The sequence below is a fragment of the Dasypus novemcinctus genome, chromosome 26 (assembly GCF_030445035.2).
Source record: "Dasypus novemcinctus isolate mDasNov1 chromosome 26, mDasNov1.1.hap2, whole genome shotgun sequence".
In the NCBI taxonomy this organism is placed as follows: Eukaryota; Metazoa; Chordata; class Mammalia; order Cingulata; family Dasypodidae; genus Dasypus; species Dasypus novemcinctus.
Window position 1 is genome coordinate 11470980 of NC_080698.1, and position 9512 is coordinate 11480491.

At 58.0% G+C, this 9512-nt stretch overlaps 1 non-coding gene across 1 annotated transcript; it reads right to left on the bottom strand.

Moving 5' to 3' along the window:
* Positions 1-905: 905 nt before the first annotated feature.
* On the bottom strand, positions 906-1011 carry LOC111762634 (U6 spliceosomal RNA). Its single transcript, XR_002795705.1, has one exon. It is a non-coding gene; the product is annotated as a U6 spliceosomal RNA (small nuclear RNA).
* Between the last annotated feature and the right edge of the window lie 8501 nt (positions 1012-9512).

Below are 9512 nucleotides of genomic sequence, written 5' to 3' on the forward strand. Positions count from 1 at the left end.
AGGGCATTTATTACTTACAGTAATAGCTGTTCCTGGACGACCAGTTCCCACAAGGAAAGAGGGTCAGGTGATGCTTGCACACGCGGTGGGTTGCTTTGAAGGCCAGGAACCCTGGTCTTCGAGACCCCAAATCTTTTGTAATAGGCTACAAGCGAACCTGCCCAACTTTTGCCCCAGAGGGAGGTCGTTGTCTTTCACAGGCAGGACAGTGAATAAGCCTGCCCTCTGTCCTGGAGGGAGACACCATCTCTAATTTCCAAGACTGCTCCCTATAGAAGTCATCCTTGAAAGGATAGTCTGGAAGAGCGGGCAGTCAGTGCCTCCGCTGGCAAATGTGCAGAAGCGCGAGAGCACCGTGGGGAACTGTCTGCCAGCACCTCCCAAATAAGCTCCTTGCACTCAGGCCCTTGGGCCAGAGTCTGCTTTTGGGGAGACAACACTAAATGGGCATCGATGGATTTCTGGTGTGACTCTCCTTACTCTGAGACCTGTCCAGCAAATAATGCAGAGGAGTCACATCAGGGAGGCAGTTTCCTCGCCCAGAACCTACACCATTGTGACTCTTGGAGAGGTGCTCTAAAGACTTAAAAAAATTTTTTTAAAAATTATTTTAATAGTACATTAAAAAAACAAGATACTTAGATTATATAAATGTTACATAAAAAATATGGGAGATTCCCATATGCCCCGCTCCCTACTCCTCGCACATTTTCCCACATGAAATGTCCTTCATTAGCACGGTACATTCGTTAACGATTGATGAACCCATTTTGGAGCATTGCCACTAAGCGTGTAGTTTAGTTTACTTTGTAGTTTATACTCTCTCCTGCACGATTTTATAAGTTAAGACAAGATATATAATGGCCTGTATTCTGTCATTGCCATGTCATTCAGGACAATTCCCCAAAAATATGGAACGCTTCACGAATTTGCTTGTCATCTCGTGCAGGGGCTGCACTCATCTTCTCTGTATCGTTCCAATTTTAGGACATGTGCCGCCGAAGTGCGCACTCTAAAGGCTCTTAGGGCTTCATTTTTAACAGTTCAGCATGTAGTCTATGTAGAATTTACTGTGGTGGCTGGAGTGAGGTAGATATTGGACTTATTTTTCCCCCAAATTGTTTCAATACCATTTATTGCCACTCTCTTCTTATCTGCCTGGAACGTATTACTTAGCATTTATCTCAAATACACAATTAATTTACAATTCATTTACTAAAGAACACATGGGTGTCTCCATCACTTGGACTTTGACAGAGCTGGCACCCTATGAGCCAAACCCCCAGCACCCCCTCTTGTGACCGCACCACTCAGGCCTCTCGGGAAGGGCGTGGAGGATATGTTCTTGCTGACCTTGGAGCAGATGCTGCTTCCAAGTTCACGGAGGATTTGTATGGGCATTGGGAGCAGTTTTATTTCCATGGAAATATTTAATAACATTTAATAAAAATTTCAAGAAGTTAAATAAAATTTTAGCTTTAAACATTTTTCATCTAAATTTTTGATATTTAGTTCATTATAATGTATGATTTAAATTTTACCTTTTTGTGTTACTAGATAATTTTGATTATTAAAAAAATAACTTTTTGGAATACATTCAAAATACCTTAAAGTTTTGGATATTTATCATGTGCTTTCTATTTCCGTACTCTTTGAATACAATATTTTATTTTTAATCTTTTAAATAATTATTGTCAGGAGAAGAATAATTAGGTGAAAATCTTCATTATAACAACATAATCAATGGTTTTACTGGAATAAAGCCAAGAACAATGAATGTGAAGGAATAAGCATATAATAGCTTATGAATTAAGCGTGTCTTTATTCTATTAATTGCGTAAGCCTTAATGGCCATCACTAACACTTGAGCATAGGTTTTGATCATTTATTTAATCAGCATTTGATATCTGCTTTCAGTCATATGAACTCACAGCTTTACAGATTTTTTATTGTTATGAATGTTTGTTGAGTAGGAAGATAGAGTCAATTTTATTAGCAGATTATGGCTTAATTTATGACACTGAAATACTTAGATTCTGGTATATGGGACTCCATTTGCCCTTTACCCCCGAGTTCTGCAAATGTTATACCCTGTGCTCCAGTGGGAAAACGGAAGTGTCCACAGGTACGATAAGGGCCACTGCTGGGGCTGGCAACCACATGCGCTCTTGGTGAAGGGGGAGCTGGAGGGTGGGATGGGGCCCAAAGAGGGGTAGAGAATGCAGTATTTCCACCCACTGCCCCAGGGAGCCCCAGAGAACCGGCTGCCCTGAAGGAGCAGGAGGGAGGCCCTGGCTGGACTTGCCAAGGGCTGCCTGGCTGTCCTTTAAGGCCCCACTAAGAGTACCAGCCCTGGGATCCTGTGATGGGAGCACCCATGACCCCTCCCTCCAAGTGTGGCCCGAGCTCAACTCAGTCCCAGATCGGATAACACCCCCGTGAGCTTCCTGGGAGCCCCCAGGAGCCAGGCCTGGGCTTGGTGTCCCCACACCGGCAGCCGCTCTCTCTCCTGGGAGGCTTGTCGCCTCTCCGTTACGCAGGTGGGGGTACCAAGACTCCCACAGGCCGGATGTGCGGCACAGCTGGGCGAGGGAGCCGGGACTAGCCCGGGTGGCCTGTCATGGTATGGTGAGAAGTGCCCCTTGGGGACAAGCAGGCCTGGGGGAGTGATGGGGTCAGCTGCCTGCCCCCCAGCAAGGGGCTTCAGTGAGGAGGGCCTGGCCCTGCCCACCCACCTTGCTGTCCCTCTTACGCTCCCTCGGCTCCTCACACCCGCAGCTTCCCACGGCCTGCGTCGTTTGTCCCACCGTCACGCCACACACCGCCCCCCCCACAGGCACACAGGCCTCTTTTGTCCCTACTAACAGCCGTTTCTGGTTGCCCATGCTGGGCCTCGCTCCTGGCAGAGCCTTCCAAGTGTCCCAGCAGACAGAGTTGGGGGAGGGGGTTGTCTAGGGAGGCACCTGCAGACAGGAAGTGTTTCTGGGGGGCAGGGACCTAAACTGAGGCCTCAGCACCCCTCCCCTAGCCAGGTCACTGCCCTGTCCTCTGAGCCTGTCTCCCTGGAATGGCCAGCGGGTTCCAGGAAGCGGCCTCTCGCCCCGCAGGGCTGATTCCAAGAACTGCTGCTTCTGGCAGCGCTGGCTTGGGATCCTTTCCTAGAATGTAGGTCTCGCCCCACCCAGGCTGCTGGGGTCTAGGAGGGCAGCGGGGTCGGGTGCCCTGGGAGGATTCTCTGCAGGGAGGTCGTTCCTGCACCAGACTCTTGGAGGTAGGCTCAGGTTGTCAGCTGGGAGGGGGTGGCCCCACTGGGGAGGGGGGCGAGAGGTCAGCGGTGGCAGGGGCAGCCTCGGCGGGCTCAGCTCTTAGAGCCCCCCTCCCCCGCCGGTGGCCTGCCCTCCACCCTGCACCCCCGCGCCTCCCACTAGCCGGGGCCCCCTGGGTTCCACCGCACGGGGAGCGGGCCCCAGCCTTACCCCTGTCGAAAGCAGGCAGACCCTGGCTTCAGAGCAGATCCTCCATCAGATTACCCCCGAGGGGCAGGCCAAAGAGCAGCAGAGGTGGGTTCTAGGCAGGAGAGGGGGAGGGGACGGCCAGGCTTGGCAGCTCACCGCTCCTGTGTTATAATTACTGTTAGAATTAAATTTAAAACACCTTACCTAAGCTAGAGCGGTGGCGGTCACCCCACCCACACCCTCAGCAAGTTGGGCCGGATGGGGGGGGGTGGGGGGTGACAGGCGCTGGTGCGTGGCCAAGGGCAGGGCCCGGCTGTCCTCAAGGTCACTGGGCCGCCCCCTCTTGGGCGTGTCCTCCAACCCCACCACCTCTGAGCTGGCACGGAGCCTGCCCACCCGCCTGGGACCTGCCAGATCGAGTTGAGCAACCAGTTCCTGAGAAGCGTTGGAGGCTGTTTGGTTTAAAATTAACTCCCCCGCCGCCCCCCTCCCCCGCGGCGGTCTCCCCGGGGTTCTTGGAAGAGGCGCTGCGCTCTTCCTGGGAAGCGGCCTCTCGCCGCAGCTGCTGTGCTTCTGGCGAAAACACCTCACCCCGGGCGGGGCGGGGGCGGGCGGGGGCGTGTGTGTGGGCACACGCGCCCACGCCAGGCCTTCCCTGCCCTGCTCCAGGCCCGGGCACCTTCCTGGAGCCTGGCATTCCCCAGAGGTGCGCCCTCAGCCCCCACCCCAGCACCGCTGGCTCTGAGTAGAGAGAGAAAGGGCTATGGACCCAGTCTGGCCCCTCTGAGCTACGGCCAACTGTGACCTGACCCCACTGACATCTGTCCCCCAAACTGTGCCTGCTTTGAGCCATCTGCGGCTCGGAGAGATAAAGCCACCTGCCCAGGGGCACCAGGCTGTGCCTGAATAAGCGCGGCCTGCCCACTCCGTGCCACGCGGACAGCCCAACAGGATGCCCGGGAGGCCGCCCAGGCACCCACGCCCGTGCCGGCGGTGCTAGGAGGCCTCTCACCCTCACCTCTCACCCAGCACCCCTCAGGTCGCCCTGGCACGCCATCTCCTTCTGGATAAACGAGCCCTCATTTTTCAGTGTCACCTTGAACTTCCTGTCTCTGGGGCGTTGGGGAGGAAGTTTTGTGAGAACCTGCTCTCCCAGCAGCTCCTCCCACCACGGCCGTCTACCCCAAGGAGTTGAGGAAAACAAAGGCACAGTGGCCATGTGGAAAGGTCCCCCCCCACACACAGAACGATGGCGGTCACAGGTGCGGCTGGTGGCCAGGACGTGCTTCCTGCAAGAGGCCCTTGGAGGAACGGCGTCGTCCACCCCAGACCGGGAGTGACATCCTGCCTGCAGGAGTAGGGAAGGCCCAGCTCCGGTGGCCGAAGGGCCCAGTCTGGCTCAGGGGCGTTTGGGCTGGGGAGAGGCCACGCCTCGAGCAGGGCCTTGGCCCTGGGGGGCATTTACCAGATCCACTCCCCTCCTCCAGCCACGCCGTCGGCCCACCACTGGCACCAGTGGCAGCACCTCACTAGTGGAACCGAGTTGGCAGAGCAGTCTTGGAGGACTGTCTGGAGGAGTCGTGGCAGTCCCCAGCTCCTTCAGCCCTCAGAGGCCACCTCCTGCACTCTGGCCCTGCCTGCTTTGCCCCAGCCTGGGTCACGGGGGCAACTGTCTCTCCATTGAGCAGGTTTTGGCCACAGCACGAGGCCCCTCCCATTGCCTTTCACGGGGCCTGCCTGGTCCCGCTCCCTTGGCATTCCCAAAAGCCAGGCCTAGGCATTCCCCGAGCACCTTGGCGTGGGCGCCACTGCTCTGTTAGACAGATGGGGAGGTGGAGGATCTGGTGGTCAGGCTCTTTGCCTGAGGTCCCAGAGCAAACCTGGAGGGCCTGCGATTGGCACCCTCCCCGTGGTCTTTCGAGCTGACTAGCCTCTTCAAAGACATCCCCAGAGGACTCTCACGGGAAGCACTGTGTGCGTGTTTTGAATTTGTTATGAGAAGTGTGTCGCCTTCTCCCCAGGCTGGAGAGGCCTGGGAAAGCCGGCTCCAGGGAGATACCCAGGACGCAGTGCGGAGGGAAGCAGAGTGCAGTGGCTGGGCAGCTTGGGGCACCGAATCCAGAGCCTTGGGGGAGGCGATGGCAAGCTATGGGGGCAGCCTGTGACCATCAAAGTGGAACAGTCGGGGCAGGATGGGTGTAGAGGGGCCCCGCTCTGGGGTGGTGGCAGGGCTGAGGGGGCCGTGGGGACGGGCCAGCAGGCGAGGGCGCCCCTGTAAGGCTGGATCTGGGCAGGGCAGCCACGCAGAGGGGCGGGAGAGCAGGCTGGGAGGGCCGAGGGGCAAGGCGGACAGGCTGGGACATGGGCGGACTGGGGAGTGAGTGTGGGCTTGTCCCTGAGGTGGGAGGAGTGGGAGGACACATCTGGGGGCAGCGAGGAGTCGAGGGAGCCCACAGCAGGCAGTGGATTCTACTCGAGCAGTTCTGGGATGAGGGACCAGCCCTCTGACCTGAGATACAAGTCCCAGGGCTCCCCTTCCTCCCCGTGGTGGTGGACACGCTGCTTTACGCTCTGGGTCCCAGGCTCCCAGCTTCAAAACGGGGGCAGTTCCCAGGGCACCCGCCCAGCTCACTGTCTTCACCTGTGACCCACCCTGCGGGCAGGCAGACCCCCGAGGACTGAGAAGGTAGACCCACTCCTGAGTCTGGGGCAAGGGTGGCAGACAGCCCAGTCTCTACTGGAGCTGGGAAAGAAGTTGCTAGAAAGTTGAGCTGGCCTCACCCAGGCCCATGCCGAAACTGAAGGGTCTGTTCTCGGGGACTAGAACCTAAGGCACTGGGGGGCAAATGACGCCTGAGGGAAGAAGGCTGGACTTGGGGGGCAGCCTTAGGGCCGAGGGGGTGAGGGGCAGCTCGGGGTTCTAGGCAGGTCCAGCCCAGGTCCCCTGCAGCCCCCCGGGGAACCTGCCCAGTCCACCTCTCAAGTGGGATTAAAGGAAGAGTTACAATGACTGCAGGGCAAATGCTCCCACGCTCTCCTCAGCATCTCCTCCTCTGTCCCCTGGACCCCCATCCCTGCTCCCGTCCCCTGCCCTGGGAGAAAGGTGCTGCCACTCTCCCCATTTCACAGCCAGGGAGTCTGATGCTTGGTGAGATTGCGGGAAATTCCCCAGAACCGAGTGCACTGTACAAAATTCAGGTGGGAGGGGCCGTGGAAGGAACCCGAGGTGGGGGTGGGGTACGGGCCAGGGGGTCCGGCCTCCAGGGCCCCCCTCTGTCTTGAGTCTCAGATGCGGGGGCCCAGCCTGCTGCCCCAGAGGGTCCACATACGCCACCCCCTGCGCAGTCTGGCCTGCCTGAGTTGGGGAGGGGCCCCCATGCCCCAGGGAAGGGGGAGACACCTGCCAGGAGAGGCTACTGAATTTCTGGCCAAGCTCCAACCTGCTTTCTACTGAAACTGGTCTAACAGGTTGCTGCGAAAAAGGGCTGTCCAGACCTGCACGGGCTCCACTTCTGCTGGAGGAAACGGGCCTGATGAGGTCCCCGGAGGACCACGATATCCTGTGCACACCCCAAATCTTCCTGCTTCTTGACCAGGCCTTCGCTCAGCCCTCACGCCAGTGGACAACCACACAGGGTGAGAGGGCCCCAGCCATGGCCCCCGGCCCCACGCAGTACCGTGGGTTTGCTCAGGTGGCAGATTAAAAGTCCAGGCCAGGTGCAGGGGTGCCAATGTGACAAGGCACGTCGGGACGTTTGGTGATCATGGGAAGAGCATTCCAGCAAGATGCTGGCCAGTTAAGCCTCTCACCGATGAGAAAAACCTGGGTGGCTATGACAGCTCTGTCCCCAAGTCATCCCAGAGGAAGAGCTACCAGTCCAGGGAGGGACGCTCTACAGAACCCATCTCCACACTCCCCTCCCTGCGGCCTGGAAGAACCCTCCAGGGCCCAGTTTCTACTCTGCCCCCCAAAAAGCGCCATCCCTCTGTATGCCTTCAGCAGCTTGTGGGTGCCAAGGCTTTAGCATGCCCTCCCCTCAGAGGCAGGGTGGCACAGTGACCACACACACAAAGTCTGGAGTCAGGGTTTGAACCCTGGCTCTGCCCCTCAGAAGCTGTGTGACCCAGAGCAAGCCACCAGCCCTCTCTGAGCCTCTTCCCTTCCGCCGACGTGGGGACAGCCACTGCTGGGATGCAGGGTTGCAGTGAGATTCAGTCGGGCACGGACCCTTGCCCAGGGTGGCCAGACTACCTCCTCCTGCTCCCCACTCGACTTCCTTCCTGGCCTTCTGCCCCCAGGTCCTTGTGGGGCCTCCCCACCCACCCCTCAGAAATGACTGTCAGATCACACTCCCCCCCACTCCGCCCTGGCCTGGTAAACTCTGAGGCAGTGCCCACCACACCAGAATAAAAGCCATGGGCCCAGGCCCCACGACCCTCTGTCTCCTCTTTCCCCCTGGGAAGCCACCCCAGACTCCTTGCTTCTCATCAGCCCTGTCTGTCCCTGCCTTGGGGCCACTGCAGTAGCGGTCCCTCCTGTTGGGACACTCTTGCCCATTGTCTGCATGGCCAGCTGCTGCCCTTTACTCAGGTGTCCAGGCTCAGGGCCACCTGCTCCAGAGCCTTCTCTGACACCCTCAGCTGCACCCCAAGCCCCCACTTTAATTTCCTCCCACTCCCTGAACTTGTCCTGTGTACCCATCTGTTCAGTCGTTTCTGTCCCTCCCGCCAGGCCGTGAGCCCTTCTGAGGGCTGAAGAAGCGGGCAGGTTACAAGTGTTTCCAGAGGAAGGGTGAGGAAGCTGGGAGCCGCGTCTCCCGCGCCTGGCCAAGTTGGTGCCCAAGCAGCATTTGTACTGGCAAAGGGTGTTTCAGTCATCATTTCAGTTGTACAGGGTCCCGTGCACCCCCCAGATGCAGGATGTGCAGCTTTCACTAGAATGGGACCACCCAAGAGCAGCTGCATTGGCCTGTTAGGCTGGGTCTCTAACAGGCCCCCCGCTGTCGCTGTTCTAGGCAGGTAGCGCTCTCTTCCAGGTAGGGAGACACGTACACAAGAGCGAACCAAGAAGGTATTTGGGGGCAGGAGTAGCTGGCAGCCCCTCTCCAAGAAACGAGTGGCCCCTGGCTTGAGCTGATGCAAGGGTAGGTGGACAGCGTCCCATTGGCTCTGGAGCTCTCAGTGGGCAGGGAGACAGGGGGACAGAAACCAGCACCTTTCCTGGAGACCCACCCCAGCTACCTGTACCCCCCATCTCAGGCAGCAGTTGAGAGGGTGGATGGGCACTGGGACCCCTCGGGTCTAGCTCTGCTCTGCATGCCCCTGGTTGGGTGGTCTCAGCCAGCCCCTGCCCCTCTGAGCCTTGGCTTGCTATCTGTGGAGAATACTCAACCCCACCTCCAAGTGAGCACTGCACGAGGTGATGCCCACGAGGCCTGTGCCAGTGCCCGGCACCCTGTGGGCACCCACGGACAGTGAAGGGTTTCCTCTCACCACAGATTTCTACCTAGGCCACACCCCCAGGTGGGGAACGCCTGCCTCGGCCCTCCGTGTCCTACCTACCACATGCCCACTGGGTGACAAAGAACTGGGGGGTGGAGGAGATGGAGGGGTCACTTCAGGCATTGTGGGAGCGAGAGCCAGGCTGAGGGAATGAGGAACCGTAGACATCGCTGGCAGGGCCATGGTGACCGGACAAGGCCCCAGGGCCAGCCAAGAGCCCAGGTTGCCGCCAGCCACCAGGCAGGCGCCAGGCTGCGCGTCTGGGTCCAGGCACGGCTCCCAGCAGACAGCACTCACGCCCTCGCCCCTCTCTGCTCACTCTCACCCAGGGTCAGCCCCAGCCTTTGCCATGGCCATCTCCGTGCCCTCAGGGTCCTGGGCCTCCACATTCACCCTTCCCCTGCCTCCTCGTCATCATCATGTCATTCCTCACCCCTTCCTGCTCAGTCTGCAACTTCTAGTCTTCTGAGGGCTGAGAAAGCAGGAAGGTGACAACTGTTTCCAAAGTAAGGGTAAGAAAGCTAGGAGCAAGAGCAGGAAATTTCAGGGCATGAT